Here is a 17,844-nt window from a genome sequence, read left to right as displayed (position 1 = left end):
TTCTTGTTTAGGCTCCTAGGATTGATCAGTAATACCTTCATATTTTCCTTTGCTTCTTTCTCTATGTTGGTAGGTTTAGCAGGTTGGCATTGCCTAAAAAAGACAGTGGGGTGGAGAAAGTCTTTGCCAGTAATCAAAATCCTAGGGATGACAGATGCAGGACATCCCAGGTGAAGCAATGTCAGTCATATCCTTCCAGGATGACAAATATTTGACCCCCTTCGAATCATACAACAAACTAAGCCAATTATTGAAGTTGATTATTTTGGTCATATTGCAGCATTATCTTTGGATAAGGTAAAATGCTGCTCACTGCTAAGCTCATACCTGCCTTGAACACATAGTCTGAGAGCTTTATCATGTCTCTCTTCATATAGTCCAGGAAGGTACACCTCAAGTCACTGATACCAGCATAAATTATGACAGGGTCATACTGGAACTTGTTGTTCAAGGACCTGTGTGCAGGTTCAAAGATAATGCATAATAAAATATAGAAGATAATGAAAAAATTATCTTCCTTTCTGTATGCAATGGAACTATTACAATCCAACTGTAACTTAAAAGATGGCAGCAAACAACAGCTTTGGAATTCTTAGACCCTTAGTGCTGAGCTGACTGGCCTGGAACTGCTTTCATGCAAACACTAGTCCTGAACTAGCCTAATATGCACTCAGTACATAAGAAATAAACTAGAGTTTAATACCAACAGTTAGATCACTTAAATAGCAAAACACAGTGCAATTATGTACTGAAATTATTAATATAGGCTTAAAGTCATTAGCTAAAGCAGATACAGACAAATGAATTGAAAAGCAGATCAGAAAATGAAAATCTTATCTTTCTGAAGCTATCTTCCTTATCCTCATCTTTTAACTCTTCCATCCACCCCTCAGTTTAACTAACTTTAGCAATTAATGTAGAACTTCTTCCTTCCTTTCTTCCTTCTTCTCTTTTTACTGTAAACATTAGTGATATAACTGTAAACATTAGTGATATAAATGTAAACATTAATGATATAACTGTAAACATTAGTGATATCATCCAAGTCTTTATTTTCTCTCTGTTTATTTGATATGCTAGCCTTAACTCTCATAGAAAAAAAAAATTCTTGCTAACTCCACATTTATCATGTCCATTTAAACAGCACCTTCTCTGTTAAACTTCCTCCTTTTATTTTTGTATGTTCCCTCAGTGTTTCCCACCCTTTACTCCATTCTTTATAAAACGGTCTTCATGATTCAGCAGTCATCTCATAACAACTTGAAAATATACCACACAGTGTCTAACTTTAGCTTAATACGTTTTCTCACCTTTCATTAATATTGTTCTTCTTTCTACAAAAGATGCTCTAAGCAGATCTGTGGTCTGCAAAGCCTGTTTTATATGTTCCCCTCACCAAATTAATCCAATTTTTTATTAAAGAAAACATAGTCTTTTTCTCTATGTAACACTCCTTTCTGATACATATAACTCTTACCCCAGAAAATAATACTCTAACTTCTCTTTTGTTTAATGTTCTGATGAAGTCTGTTGTAAAAAATATTATTCACAAAAAAAGCACTCAACAATAACTATTTGTATAAATTAATCATCCTATGTTCTGGTTGTAGAATTGACTATACACCTGTGCATTATGCATAAGTATGCCTTCATTCATCCCAGAAATCTACTACCAGAACCAACCCTACTTTAATCATACTTAAATTCATAATTTTAATATCCATCCCTCTAAACAAAAAAAGTCCTTCTCCAGAGCACGCATTACGATAAAGTCCATGTATCCTTTTTTCTCTACCATCTGAACTCTTATACTTCTCTTGTCTTTTTCTGAAATGCATCTAATGTCTTGTAATTAAATTATATCTATTTTCTAGTTATTAACCAACCACTGCAGTACAGCCAGCCATCTTGGCTTGATCTTTTTACTGTTCACATGTAAAGACGCTATTTTTAACGAATCATACCAAAAACTAAGCCAATTATTGAAGTTGATTATTTTGGTCATATTGCAGCATTATCTTTGGATAGTGTTTGCATGAAAGCAGTTCCAGGCCAGTCAGCTCAGCACTAAGGGTCTAAGAATTCCAAAGCTGCTGTTTGCTGCCATCTTTTAAGTTACAGTTGGATTGTAATAGTTCCATTGCATACAGAAAGGAAGAAAGTTTTTTTCTGTAGAAATACCACCTCTAATTCTAAGGATTCTTCTCCTACAGTCTCTTCCTCGTAGTCCTGCCATTTCTCAAATGCATGTGATAACTTCTTTTCATTTTCTCTTGTCTTTTTTCACAGTACACTTAGATATACCCAAACCATTATTATAATTTACCTCACTCACTAATAAGAACGTTTTCTCCTTTTCAACCGCTGATTCGTTTTTCTGAACCCTCATCTTCAGACATTTGAAGAAAGACACCCCAGAAATGTCTTCTCTTCCCACACTGACATATGGATTACAATTATTCATTTTCAGTATCCTTTATCACAAATGCTGCATCTCTTCTTAGGCTAGACATTTTACCAAATGGCACCGTTCCCCAAAAAATAATTGGATTTGGTGTCAACCCAATGGTGCACAGGCATGCCATTGATTTGTGCCTCTTGTAGCCTGCATATGGGAACAGAGTCATGTTGACAGTAGGGTTGGTCAGCTGTCATAAGAACGAAGGGTCCCAGGAACCATGCTTGCTGATTCCCTTTTAATCCCTCATTTCCCAGGCTTAAACAATGATGTTCAGGTCAAATTCCTCCAGACTTAGGGGCTCACCTGGTAAAGGTTCACATCTGGGGTACCCAGCAAAGAATCACTGGGAGATTAATGGATGGATGGATGGGTTAAATTAAAACCATCAACCTTTAAATTCTGCAAGCTTCCTATCCATTAGTCTGTATTCCAACAACATCTAGAGAGTTTCTAAGGTCTTATTCTGATATTAGTCACAATAATCAGGCAATTCAGTTTTTGTATCTTTCAATACTAGTATGCTATTTCTAAATTGTGAAAAAAAACTCTGCCTTCTTGACAACAATCTCATTACAATGTTAAAGTTGCAGTATGTATTAATGCCCATCTAACTTTCAAAAAAGTGGCAAATCTATTTAATACTTTTTCAGTTTCAAAAGAAAAGGAATATTATGGTGCTGTCTCCAGTGAAGCAAAGATTCAATCGTTTGCACTAATACTTATGCAGACTTAAGAATTATTATGACAACATAATTCCTGCTGCAAAACAAATATCTTAACCAAAGTTCTTCAAAAGATTTGCAAAGTTTGTGCTCCTTGGTGTCTGGCCATATCTGTATGTGATAATGGGATCCTTTGTCACGCTGATGTCTGTATTTCCACATGAGATGCAGCCTTATGCTTTCTAATTACTATGTGTCTCATGAGCATTTGACATAGTCTGATCAGGATGAAGAATTTTCTCTCATAGTTCCAAGACTTATGGATATTATTTGACTCCTCTGTTAACCCTATGGCCACTTTCTCCATGAACATCTCCCATTCACTATCGGATTGTCACTTAGTCAACTTTAGGGCTTCATCTAATTTCATCAATGTGTCCTCTGACGTTTGTCTTTAGAAAAAGTTGATCATGCAACTCTATGGCTTCATCTGCAATGTTCTGCACTCCTGTACCCCAGTTGGTGTACCCGCTATCATTCCTTCCTCAACATTCCACAAATAAAAGAAGAAAGAAGTATAATAATTTGTCTAGTCTTCTGATTCTTGGCCAAAGTTCCCACAGTCAGTATGAATATCAGTTTGGGTTTTACCAACAATAGGCTATGCCCATTGGACCAAACTTAGCCAATGAAAAGTAAATACATAATTGAGTAAATACATAAATAAAATCTGAGACGTGAAATGCATAAAGCACTATCATGAATACATTAATTATGAAAGGACCTGAAAAATAAACACGCACCCTCTTCTAAGACAAATCTGGCATTTTGTCCTGGTCAAAAGAAATTAGCATCCGTCTTTATGCAACCCTAATTAGACCAGTTACTGAGTGCAACACACCATTTGTGATGTACCTTACTAGACATATTAAGCAGCAGGAAAGATCTCAGAGGTTTCTAACCAAGATGATTGTTGGCCTAAATGCTTTGCGCTACATTATGTCTTTACTTAAAGGCTGTTGTGTGGTGAGCTGTACCTTGTATTTCAAAACATTATGGACCCCATCATCCTTGATTGCCTGTATCTTTGCAAATCAGATAGTCTACTAATACCAGTACAAGGGTCTTAAATCTCCACCAGCATATAAATAAAACAGTCTGGAGAGACAAATGTATTCCCCAACACCTACCCCACCTCTGGAGCAAACGTCATCTGTGACTTAAATAAAGGGAACCCTAGCATCCTTCAAATTAAACCCAGATGATTGTATAGGTACTCGTACATTTACTCCAAGACAGACTTGCTTTGCTGTTCTTGAGTGTGGGTGTGGGTGTGTGGGGGGGGTAGCATGGTGTGTGTGTGTGTGTGGCGGGGGGGTAGCATGAGGATAAGCACTGGCGATATGTAAATGGTTTTGCAACTCAATTGTCTTATACTTCCTATGATCCTATGATACTATGAGCATGTTCAACATGCGGTCCTTCCAGTTCTGTGCTTTTCATTTTTCATGGAATAGTGACTTTGCCTCCCCAAATTATACAACCTTTATCTACTAAAAGTTTAGGTTCCCTCTTTTGATACACTTTTAAGCTTTCATCAACTCTGCATGGCCAATGTTATCAAGAAGCTCCATGTTCATGACAATTGTGGTTTTCTTCTGATCATACCTCTCAACTGTCCAGAATGTTGCAGAATGACCAGGTTTTTGTTTCATATTTTCAGTCTGTCTCCTGTGAAATTTATATTTTTCTGGCAAATCATCAAGGATTGCAGTCACTAAGTACTAGCAAATTGAGTTCCAGACTTCATAACCTTCATAAAATGTATTCTCATCTGTTATTCAAACAGCTTTCTATGTAGATAAATTTCATATTTAGAATATGTCCCTAATTTTAGGCCTTTAGCTCCCCCTCTCCCACTTCCCATTATTTTTACCTTTGGCCCTTATTCTTGCACTAAGAGGTTGAGAGGTGTGTTTCTGGTCATGTGTGTCATTATTTCAACTTCCTCTACATTTTTTGAAAGTGATCTTTCATAAAGGCATTTATTCATTCCATCAAACCTTCAGTTACATTATCAGCAATTTCTGGTAATGGCATAACAGAGAGGCCATCTGCATCCCTATAACCTATATTCAGTCTGATAACTATACACTGATGTAATATTGCACATCTCTGGATGTATGCAGCTGCCATAGTGGGTAAATATCAGAGAGACCATCTGTATCTCTATAACCTATATTCAGTCTGGTAGCTGTATACTGATGTAATACAACAAAACTCTGCATATATGCAGCTGCCATGGTGAGTAAATAAATACACTCACTTAAATAATAGTAATGACAGCTTGTGATATGTAATAAGTTTAAACTTTGTAGTTCAGAAATACTGACTGATTTTTGTTTTTTTACTCCAAAATCAAATCTTGGGACTCTTTCTACATTTGTGAATATTTCTATTTTGTAGAGAGTTCTAGAAACCCAGGCTATGATATTTTCTTCATTTGAAAGCATTACATATCAAATGACCATTATAATACCATAGGCAGATGCATCATATGTCCATGTACATAACAGATCTTGGACATAAGGTGTCAACACTATATCAAGTGTTAGTAATTCTATGCATGTTCTAAATGCATTCTGTCACTAGCATTTCCACAGCCATGGAATTGTTTCTTTAGTTTTTTAGTTAACAACAAATTTCTCATCAAAAATACTCAACTCTTTCACACCAGTGTTAAAGGAGGGGCCTAATGAACTTCTATTAGCTTCACAGCTGAAGGACACATTCATTTTTTATTTAATGTATGGACACACAGTCGGTTTGTATCTTACCAAACACATTTTGATTTTTTTATTTTACTATTAAAGACTACAGTCTTGCAATCTCAGTACTACTTTTGAAAAGTTATATATGTGCTCACACTCTGTTTTACAGGAACTAGTAAGTCATCCAGGTACTGATATCATATACATTTTAAACATTTTTTTATTAAAGATTGATTAAAAGAAGCTTACTTGATGTAACAGCAGTAACTGATGAAAAGTCAGCAGTACATAATATACTGCTTACCTTAAACTGGATAAGATATTCAACATTATCCCATAAAATGGAATAATAGGCACATCAGTAGCAGTAAATGTCTATTCATGTGTAATTAATTGAATAAAGCAATGGTTAAGCAACAGGACACATATAAAGATGGGGGTTACCTGTCTATCCCAACAGATGATACCAGTGGAATTTTATTAGACTCTGTAGTGGAGCTACTTCTTTTTTTGAACAATTTTCTCAGATGTAAACTTGGGAGAGAAAAAAAGCTACAGCCAACTAAATATACTGATTACTGCAAAATGGGTAATACAATTAATTCAACAAAAGATATGAACATTTTCTAAAATGATATATGAAAAATGCAACACTGCAGAGTAACACACCCACATTTAATGGCATGATATGTAGCATCATTAGACTTAGGCTCATAGGTTCATAGATTAGTACTAGGCTAACTGCCCTTGTCAGCCATTTCAAGCCTATCCAATTACATCATGTGAGAAATGAGCCCTGTATTTTGTATCTGGAAGGTAAACACCTTAACCATTATACCAACCTCCCACCAAAAATTCTGTTGATTCATGGGATTGGGCTGGTAACTGCAGGAAACACACTTGATGTTATGGTTAGAGACACACACACACACACACACACACACACACACACACACACACACACACACACACTTGACTGCAGTGAGAACAGAACTCTTACCTTACTTTATGCAAGTTCCATAGCACAATAGCACAAGTCTCAATTCGTAGTCTTGGCAAAAATGACATAAATGATGACTTCAAAATAAACAGTCAATTCACAAAAAAATGACATGTTTAAAAATATAGGAAGAAATTGGTAGCCATAAAATTGAACACTTCAACCCACTGTGAGTCTGCCAAAGTCAGAAATGAATTTTTCATCTCATCTAATTACAAAGTGCATCTCTAGTCACTTCAGGGAGATCATGGTACCACTTTATAACTTACTTATCTGACCAGTTATTGAATGAAATACTAAACTTTGTAGAATCCAGACTAGTCACCTAAAGAAAAAAAATACATGAAAACGTGCAATGATTTCTTACTAGAAACTAAATCATAAGTCTAGAAAAAGATCAGAAAGTCTTCAGCAATTGTAATTATATGTTTTTTCCCTTAATGGTTTGTTAAGAGATGACTTCTGCCTGGTCTAAAAGGCAATGTCTGTTTGAAAGCCTGTGCCTTGAATGCAACCCAGGGCAGCTAATAACAATAGTGTTGATAAATAGAATGTCATTCTACAACAACACAGTTAATATGAGCAAGATGAAACTATTTAAACCAAATAGAACTAATATAAGCAGAGGCATGAAACTTTAAACAAACGGTTAGCCCCCTAGTGTAAGTCACCTCAAAAAGACACATTTTAAGAACCTGTGGAAGGAAGCCAGTGTAAACCACTTCCTTAGCCATTTAGTAAGTAGATTCTACAGGTGTGGAGCCTGATATGCAAAGCAGCAAGTACTTGAAGGGTCCATTAGTCCATTGATTAGAGGTAATGATCAAGTTGTATATAGATAACATTCTCAATAACTTTACCAAGAAACTAAAGCTTAGAACTAGGGGAATAATTTCAAGTGCATTGGAATCAAACATTAGTTTGGCAATGAGAACCTCCTTGAAGTCCAATGGAACAAAAAAAAAAACAGACCTCAAAGAGGAAACCAATATGTTACAGATTATTGGACCTAGAACAAAGAGGCTGGCCTGACCCAGCTTTGCTGCAGGTTATAGAGGGCATACCTGAGATCATAGTCAAGAGCTCATTGTAATTGTGAACTTTAAATATATTCCAAAACATGCCCATAATTATTGCACATCCCATGGGTCAGGATTAATATGCATGGATCTGATCACAGCAGCTTTACAAATGAAAAGCTGAGCTCTGGTTCATATTTCTGACATGATAAACTTGATGAATGGTGAGTCAGGCTGAGCTGGACTGCTTGTTTACCACTCAAAGAGTATGGCTGATTAGTTAGCTACTACTGAGATAACTCTGGCAGATAGACAGCCTTTGTATGACTGATCTCAACCTGGAATATCACATAATTCTGGTCCAGGTCAAGTCTGTCCACCACAGGCCTGAGCACTGCCAGTGATGTTCCAACCTGCACCCTTTTCATCAAAGTTGACAAAGCTTATAGTCAAAACATTACTCACTTACAAGTAAACAGCTCAAAGCTAACAAGTCTTGTGCTGGGGAAGAGTTATTTATTTTAGTCAGGAACCAGGGTATCTAGAGAGTCAGCATCATCCTCCAAAAGGAGCTGAAGTAACATAGATGAAAAATTCTCAGATGTAATATGACTAGAAGAATGTGTCTCCCTCAATTGAAGCTCAGATGGACAAAAATATGATAGCTCTAGGACACAATGTACAAGGATAAGGTCAGATCATAAGACATGCTTCACCACCAAGTCTGACACCTTTATATCCAACAGAAAAGTCAAGTCCAGATTATGTTCCTGTTTATGTAGAGCTGAAGTAATCACCTGAGCAAACCCAAAGCCTTGCATGATACAGTAAAAATCCTTAGTGAGAGCCACCAATTCATTATCAACGCAGATATTAAAGCACCCAAGAGCAGTAAGGTGCCATTAACCCAATGCTGCGCCAACAAGAAAGTCAGTGAGCTCCTGTATGAGACAGTGTTTATAGTGATTTAGAAAAATAGCCACGGCAATCGAATAAAAGGATAACAAAAGAAATTCATATTGAATAAAAGGTCATTTGTTGCTAAAGAAAACCATAATAGAGAATTGTAAAAAGGAGAAGAATCTAAGTATGGTGCTGATATATTACAAAAAAAGCATTTGACAGCATCCCACATTCATTGATAAAGGAGTGCTTACAGATGTATAGGATACATCTGACACTGATAAATTACATTACAGTGAGCATGAAACAGTGGCAAACCACTTTGCATTTAAGTTATGACAAAGGGCAAATTGTTATCTCAGGGACGTACTTCTGAACCTCTTAGCACAAAAAATCTAGACAAAGCCAAAAATAATGGGGTGGGGCAAAGGCCACAAAATAGGGACACATTTTAAATATTGCTGTTATAAAACTTAGAACACTGCTAGAATTAAAGGTCTTGTGTTACCATGTAGTTTCTGAAGGATATGAAGTCTGAAAGTCAAATGCCTGCCATTATTTAGTGAATTCAGTCCTCAATGATTTGCCACAAAAATCTAGAAAACAACAAATTTTATGAGGAGCAGACCAAAAATTTGAGTAAAACATCTGGACATTCTGTGAAAATCTGGACAGTTGAGCGGTATGCCCAGGGATAAAAATTCAAAAGGAATATTCCAGGGAGATTCTTTGTCACTGCTGCTGTTTTGTCTTGCCTTTTAAGCTGTTTAATTAAACCATTAAGCTATTTAATTTAGCTCCCAAAAAACCTTTTTAAAGACTTCTCATCTACTTTTTGTAGATGACTTACTGTATAGTTCATCAGATGAGGAGCTGAAAGCACAACTTCAAGTGTTTAAAACTTTCTCACATGAAAATTGCACTACCAAGAAAATATCAATCTGGGACAGGAAAGTGATATAAAGGAACTTGACCAGGAGGGAGTGTATAAATATTTGAGAACTGATGAAGGATCAAAAATAAAACATGAAACAATGCAAATAAAATTCAGTAAGGAATACTTCAAAAGACTAAAACTAATATTGAAAACAGCCATAACATCTAGGAATAAAGTTCAGGCTATAAACCACTTTGTTCTTCCTCTTCTCGTTTACAGTTTTGAGGTGATTGGTTGGCCCCAAAAAGTATATCAGCTGGACAGGAAAACAAGAAAAAATGCTTCATGCTTATCAAATAATATATAAAAACCATTGTTCTGAAGGAGGTACGGACCATCTCTAAATTGATTACATGTATAGATCTGCAATCATGGGACTGCATATATATCTGCTGACCTCATCAGATCCAAACATGAAAGTTTTAAAACATGAGGAGAAGAAGTCTAAGATGACTTTCCTGTTTGGTTTAGCAGACTCATATTGGTGTTGCTAAGGGGAAAAAAAGTAAAAATTAATTAAATAAATAGTCTTGATGGAGTTTCAAAATCTCCCTGAACTAATAAACTCAGATCAATTTATAGAATTTCAGAACAGAATTAATAACATTTAGCAACCAGACCACTGTCATCAACCAACCAGAGTTAATACAATTCAATACTTCTATTCATTAAGACATAATTATGTTTCACAATATTAATTACATATAGTTGACGTCATCTACAAGAACCTAGTCATCATTTTCCTTAAAAACAGAATTATGATTGCTACAAATTTAACTTTCTCATGAGAGAAGAGAAAAACAACTGATCAAGCATGATCCAGGTACATAAATGGAATTTGATTTATAAGCTATTGTGAGCAATAAAGCAGATACATTTATTTTTGTTGTGCTTCACATATTCCTGGGCATGCTCATTTATGTTGTTTACTGCTTAAAAAAATTTGCTGACATGGTTAAAAGTTTAGTCGTGTGCACTGACCACATACTCACTTCCTCATTCTCCGACATGCGCAAATCATTTTACATTACGTGTTTCAGCTTTCTTGTTTTTCATATTTTCTCTCACATTGTCAAGCAGGAATGGAAACCAAGCTAGAAGTAGATAAAAATCATACAGAAACTGAATATACCAAAAAAACACAAGAAATAATGGACGAAGAAGGGTGGGTGAGAAGGAAATAAGTGAGGAAAAGGCATAAATATTGTGGCAAGCACAGATATCTCTTGGATCAACTTCATATTGATCAGGATTTGACACAGGAATGGTTAAGGAGAGGTGAACTGAACCCAAAAGATGAAAGGTCAATAATGGTGGTATAGGAGAGTGGACTACGTACACACTGGGTTTCAAAGTCCATTGAACATGTAGGATAAACAGACCAATGCAGGTTCTATAAAAAGAAGAACAGTCACAAATTTTATTGCTGGGTGTGATGCACTCATGGTAGAAGTTCTGTATATTGAAAGGTACAATAATGTGACAAGACTGTTGCACTGGGGATTGTGCAAACTCTACGATATTAAACTAGATGAGAAGCATTGGACATGAACCACAAAGCATTGTAGAGAATGAAGTTTGTACCACATTACCCATTTCCAACAGTTTAAAAATAGATGTGAGAAAACCAGATATAGTAGTCCAGGAAAAAAAGACAAAAGTAGCATTGATCATTGAAATTGCTGCACCCAGTGATTACAGTGTCTTACATACAGAGAGACACAAAGTCATAGAATACCAGGATTTTCAGGCAAAAATGAGAGCGATGTGGAAGGATACCCAGACAGTTCCAGTAGTTGTAGGAGCAACAGGTCTAATAAAAAAGAATTTACAATTGTTTTTAGATATGCTACCAATACATGTAAATCTATATGAATTACAGAATCAGTCAGTTCTAGCCACACTCTGGGTGCCGGGAAAAACACATTTGCCTAACATTCAAATTCATGAAATTTAATCATACACTGACTTAGGAATGGGTTCCCTTTATGGTATTAGAAACCCAAAAAACTTGGAGAAATTAAAATGAGGGAATCTTTACAACACCGTGTGGATGGTAGATGATGGGGAACCCACAGTTTTCCCCTACAGTAAAGATATGTTAGTTGCTCATACTAAAGGCAAGTTGAGTCAATTATAGCCCAGAACCATAGCAAATTGCAACTCTACCCCTGATCTTGCCCCATCTAGGGCACTGGACTACAGAAACCCCAGACAGAATAATAGTAGACAAGTATGGGCTTACAGAAGGAGTCGACTCTGGACACATTGGGATGCTGCAAAGAGCACTTTTGGCTAACATCAAAGAATGAAATACTAATTTCATGACCTTTAATCATATCCTGACATAGGAATAAGGTTCATTCTCATCATGATATTAGAAACCCAATAGACTTGGAGAAAATAAACCAAGAGTATACTTACAACACCATGTGGATGGCAGATGAAGGGAAATCCACAGTTTGTTCCTGCAGCAAGGACATGTTAGTCACTTATACTAGAGGAAACCTGAGTCAGCTGAAGCCCAGAACCATATTTCAACCAAGTTACAACCGCAGCCCTGATCTTGCCCCACCTAGGGCATTGCATTACAAACCCTCCAATTAGAATAACAGCTAAAATGTTTGGGCTGAAGTTGAAGTCAAGCAGTGGTAGATTACAATGAGGTGATTTGGGTTGCCACCAGGGCTCCATGATTTCAGGGGCCCCACTAACTATATACATCAGCAGCAGCAAACACTATGCTAGAGGGCAACTCAGCAAAAATACTTCTGGTTATTCAAAATAATGTTATGTTCAGCAGGATGACTTACTTCAGTTAACTTATGTACTGTACATACCAGTTATTAACTCTGTAGGATTTTTTTTAAACAATAATAATGTGTTTAGATGCTACTGCAATTATCTGTTCATACTTGTGTGGCTAAATCTGCCTGTGTATGTGTAGTACATCCCTGCAATACTGTGACATGATTCCAGACTTTTACTGTGCCTCCTAGTATTACAGATTTGGCCACCTAAATATAAATTGGTATTAGTGGCAAAATAAGAACACTTTTTAAAAAAAAAAATAAATAAACAAAATGTTTATAATACTGGTGTTTTCCATGTTCATAGGTATTGACTCCCCATATTATGTTAACATACTACAGGAGGGTCTCACATAAGCTAACCTGACTTAGTAGCGCTATACCTAACAATGTTCCTTTTAAGGTAAAGTGACTTGACAGACAATATAATTTATTTTTCATAGCATAATATGTTTGTAGTCTCTAAAATGCACACCTTTTAACAAGACTTCTAGACTAAGCCAAAAATAATGGGGACAAAGGCCCAAAATCAGGGACAGATTTAAAATTTTGCTCTTTTAAACTTAAAATTGCTATAATAACAGGTTGCATGAGCTACATTTTCTTAAAGACATGAAATCTGAAACTTAAATGTCTGTCATTATTTAGTGATTTCAGTCATCAGTTGGTTTATAGGATCATAGGAGGTTACTAGGTTAATGGCCCTGGGGCCCTTACAAGCCTAGCCAACAGTTTATCCCCAAAAAAGAAACCTCAGTAAGTACCTGTCCCCCCTGTCAATGAGGGACACAGGTGGAACCCCTGGAACAAATTTATGGTTTCCCATCCACTCATCAAGGTTGCACTTGAAGAGGGTCAGCAAGGTACTCTGTTTGACATGTATGGGAAGTCTATTCCAGAGACGGGGCAGCCTCTGGGAGACAAACCTGTTTCTCTAGCAGGTTTTGTTGATGTTGCATATTAGATATAGGCCTTTCGAACGGGTTATGCATGAGGAGTTAGACTTACAGATATGGAGCATCTCTAGTAGGGCTGGGTCTGAAATTGCCTTGTAGGAGAAACACAGATCACCTCTGAGCAGTCTGTATGATACCGAGCAGAGTGATAGTGATTTGAGCCTGTCCACATAGGACAGTTGTTGGAGGCCATGGATTCTCTTTGTGAGCTATTTCTGTGGCCTTTCCAGCCAGCTGGTGCAGGTGTTTGTAGAGGTACATACCAAATGGTGTGTTGTACTCAATTACTGGTCTAATGAGGGAGGAGTACAGAGAGGTAATAACCTTTTTTTTTTCCTGTAAAAGTTAAATAAAACAATTATTTTGTATCTGAATGACCTTAATGCTATATGAAATAATACAAATGACTCAAACTATAAAAGAATGATAAAAGGAAATAATTAGTAGAGCATACAAAATATTGCATGATAACTAAAAGAATCAAACACAGAAGGTTAGAAGAAGACATGCTGTAGGTGGATTGGACACTCTAAATTGGCCCTAGGCATAAGTGCGTGAATGTGTGTGCCTTCTGTGGAGGTCTGGTAGCCGGGCTGGCAAATCGACACCATAAAAACCCCACTGCCAATCATGAGAGGACAGGTGATCCGCTGTGATGACCCCTAACTGGGAAAAGCCAAAAGAAGAAGAAAAGAAGGTTAGAAGGTTTACATAGGTATTTTTATAACCCAAGTAGACTGCAAAGAATTTTTCCTCAGGCAGACAGCAAATGCTGGAGGTGTGATAGGGAAGAAAGAGGTAATTGGGAACATATTTTCTGGGAGCATAATGAGTTGACAGACTTTAAAGATTCCCTGCAGACTGTTCTGTTAGAGATACTGGGTGAGCAAATTGTTATAACTAAAGAACCAATGTTTTGAGCAATGATACAGAACTGGAATTGTCTAGACATAAGAAGGCCATGCAGAGTCTAATTATGGCGGCTGCCAGAAAAGCAATTGATAGAAAATGGAAATCAAAGTCTAAAACAACTTTACTAGAAGTAATGAATAGAGTAACATATAAAACAACTGAAATTGGTAGGCGCAAATTACACAGAAAAAATGGGAATTGTGGGAGCAATACATGCAGAGGAGGAACAAGGTTTAAAGCAAGGCATGATTTGAATGAGCTATGTAATATTTGATTGATAATGACTAGATATATTATAAATGATGTATAATATTTGCAACTAAAATTATGTAAATATGGTTTGTTTTCATTTATATAAAAGTATGATTGCCTATGTCATACATGATAATTTATTAAATATGTTTCTTGTTTAAATAAAAAATTCTTAAAAGAATGAGCTTTTATTTTGAAAAAAATGTTAAGTCTAGTTCTTTGCACTAGATTCAGCTATGGTTTCTCCTTCAAAGTCTTACAGTTCCATAAGAAATGTCACACTTTGGACATCTGAAAAGGTGAAAAACCTGACTGCAACATACTACCTCTTCATAAAAACCATAATCTTCAAGCATGACAAATCAATAGTTGTGTTTGTAAGACTAAGACTACTTTATAAAAACTGGGGGGATATATGTATGTCTCCCAAATTTGCAACAAAATCTAGACAATTTAGGATCTTTGCCTGAAAGTGTTTACATATGTATTTTTATACCCCAAGCAAGCTCCAAAGAATTTTTCCACAGGTAGACAGAAAAGGAGGTGTGATGGGAAGAAAGAGGCAACTGAGGACATATATTTTGGGTGTGTAATAAGTTGTCAGACTTTAAAAGTTCCCTACAGAGTACTCTGTCAGGAATACTGGGTGAGCAAATGACTATAACTAATGAAATTATTTTTTGAGATGGGATACATGATCTGAATTGCCTTGTTAAATTTAATTCTGGTGGATGCCAAAAATCAATTACGTGAAAATGGAAATCAAAATCTAAACCAACTATTCTTGAAGAAGTGAATATTGTAGCAGAGATAAAAAAACTGGAAGTGAGATATTTAGAAAAGGGTAGGATTAAATTACATACAAAAAATGACAATTCTGTAAACAATACATGCAGAAAAATGTTTTGGAGGAGGAATGAGGTTTAAAAGAAGGCAGGAATTGAATAATGTATGTAATGTTGCTTAGATTATAGGGTATATAGCAATATATGTGGTGTATGTTTTTAAATGTGAACTTGTTAATATGGTTTGATTACTTATATATAAATGTTAGTTTGCCTGTGTCATAATTGATAAGTCAATACAAGTTTTGTTTTTAAATTATCATCCTCACAGGTTGAAATCCTTATGCAGACTCAACAATCCTAGAAACTAATTGAACCAAAGTAGTATTAATACTACTGGGTTCTGCAAATATTTTCTCCTTAGCTACCGGTAATGACTATAATGCTTTATCAGTTCAGTGAAAGGAAGATTATTAACAGAAGCAGATTTTGAAATATGTAAATTTTCTTTCTTCTTCTTCTTCTGAGGTGTCATGACTTTTCAGTTTAGTTTCTTTCTCTGGTACTGAAACCAAATAAAGTTTTGCCTTTGTACCTTGAGATTTCATCACCTCCCCAGTTTTGCTAGACCTATTGTAAAAGGAGAATTACAGATTTGTTACAATTTGTACAATACTGGAAGAAGTAAAATAGCATCAAATCTCCAGGAAAAGAAAGGTGAAAAGTAACATCTGGCTGTAGTAAAATACAGCTGCAGTGCTTTCAATAAAAAAAACATGAAACATCATGAAAATAACCAACAAATCAGGAAGAAACTCACAACAAACGCATACCATAATAGCTTGTTTGCTTTGATGGAATCTCACTAGTCACTAAAACTTACAAACATCCATGGGTCCAGTCATATGTAAATTGTGCCAACAATTCAAGATGTAAACAAGTAAAATAATTGTAATGTGAACTTGCTGAAAGTGACATTTAAAAAACCAAAACAGAGTACTATGTATTGAAGGCAAAAAAGCACAGCTGAGTAACAAAATTCATCAAGTTCAATAAAGTACACAAAAAGAGCCCTAGGCAAAACAGGACAGACAAAAGTAACTGCAAACTACTCATACCACAGTGGCTGAGAAACCAAAAATAATCAAGAAAAATGGAAGAAGAAAATCTAAAGAATGGTAGAAAATAAGCAGAAAAAAACAGCAACAAAATAAACCCAAAATCAAGCCGAGAAAAAAAGAAAAAAGGCAGATAGAAAAGGAGAAGGGAATAATAGATAAAACTGTGAATTATATATTAAAAAAATATTCATGCAGCAACAAGCCAAAATATTTAAAAAAAATACTGGAAGAAAGCAATGTTTACAGAAAAAAAACTAAAAATAGAAATCGCAAAACAAAGATCAGGATATAATCTTAAAAAATGTCTAAGTGCAAAAAAGGCAAAATAATGTAAAGCAGACACAGTCAACTGAAAAGCATGCAAGGGTCGCAAAATTAAACAGCAGAATTGTTAACTTAGATTAGTATTATACCAACAAAACGATGTCTGAAACAAAATCAGCAAAGGAAGACTCAGAAAACAAAAACAACATAAATAAACTGAGCAAAGGCAAAAGTACACAGTTAGCAAATTTTAGTTGTCAAACATAAATGATAAACCATGGTAAAACCTGTGACTGAATGAGAAAACAAGATAAGTAAATAATGAAATAATCAACTGTAATACTGAGCAGAACCATTACTGACATCCAGTATCCTGAGTAGAAGGTCTTAAGCCACAGTTTCCATGAAGGCAAATGGATCAGCATCCAGATTCCCCAGGGCATTAATCTTAAATGCACTAAGAAAAACACAAATGTAACTGGTAGAGCAGTCCAGTCCAGTGCAAAAAAGGAAGGAGAAATGCTAGCTCAAGAAATAACAAAGAAATCAGGGCAACAAATATATACTCTTGAACAAGTTTAAGAGTTCTTTTGTTTTCCTACCGTCTGTAAATCTTCAAGTTTGTCTGACCTTTATCTGGCAAATTTTTGTTAAGACCTCAGCTACTCCACCATTGGATGCACATTCTGGTCATCCTGACATATTGTTATGTGCTAAAAAGAGGACTGCATTCCATTCCAAGTTGGGGAGGTCTGATCCCTCTCGTGTATACTTTAGATATACAGCCATCATGATCATCTGTGCTTTGGTGAATGTCCCTTCTCTGTCTTACAGAACTGAACGTCATGGTCTGTATGCTGTCATGTCTATAGTGCAAATCAGGTAGTTCAGTAAAACTGATGTTTATACCTGGAAAACACTCTTCCCTGTGGCATTTGATTCATCCTGGTCAATTTATAAGTTATAGACTCTTATGTGCAGACTTGTCTCA

The sequence above is a fragment of the Protopterus annectens genome, chromosome 13.part0, assembly GCF_019279795.1.
Source record: "Protopterus annectens isolate FY-2018-M chromosome 13.part0, PAN1.0, whole genome shotgun sequence".
In the NCBI taxonomy this organism is placed as follows: domain Eukaryota; kingdom Metazoa; phylum Chordata; order Ceratodontiformes; family Protopteridae; genus Protopterus; species Protopterus annectens.
The sequence above is the reverse complement of the archived record's forward strand: the minus strand, read 5'-3'. Positions refer to the sequence as shown.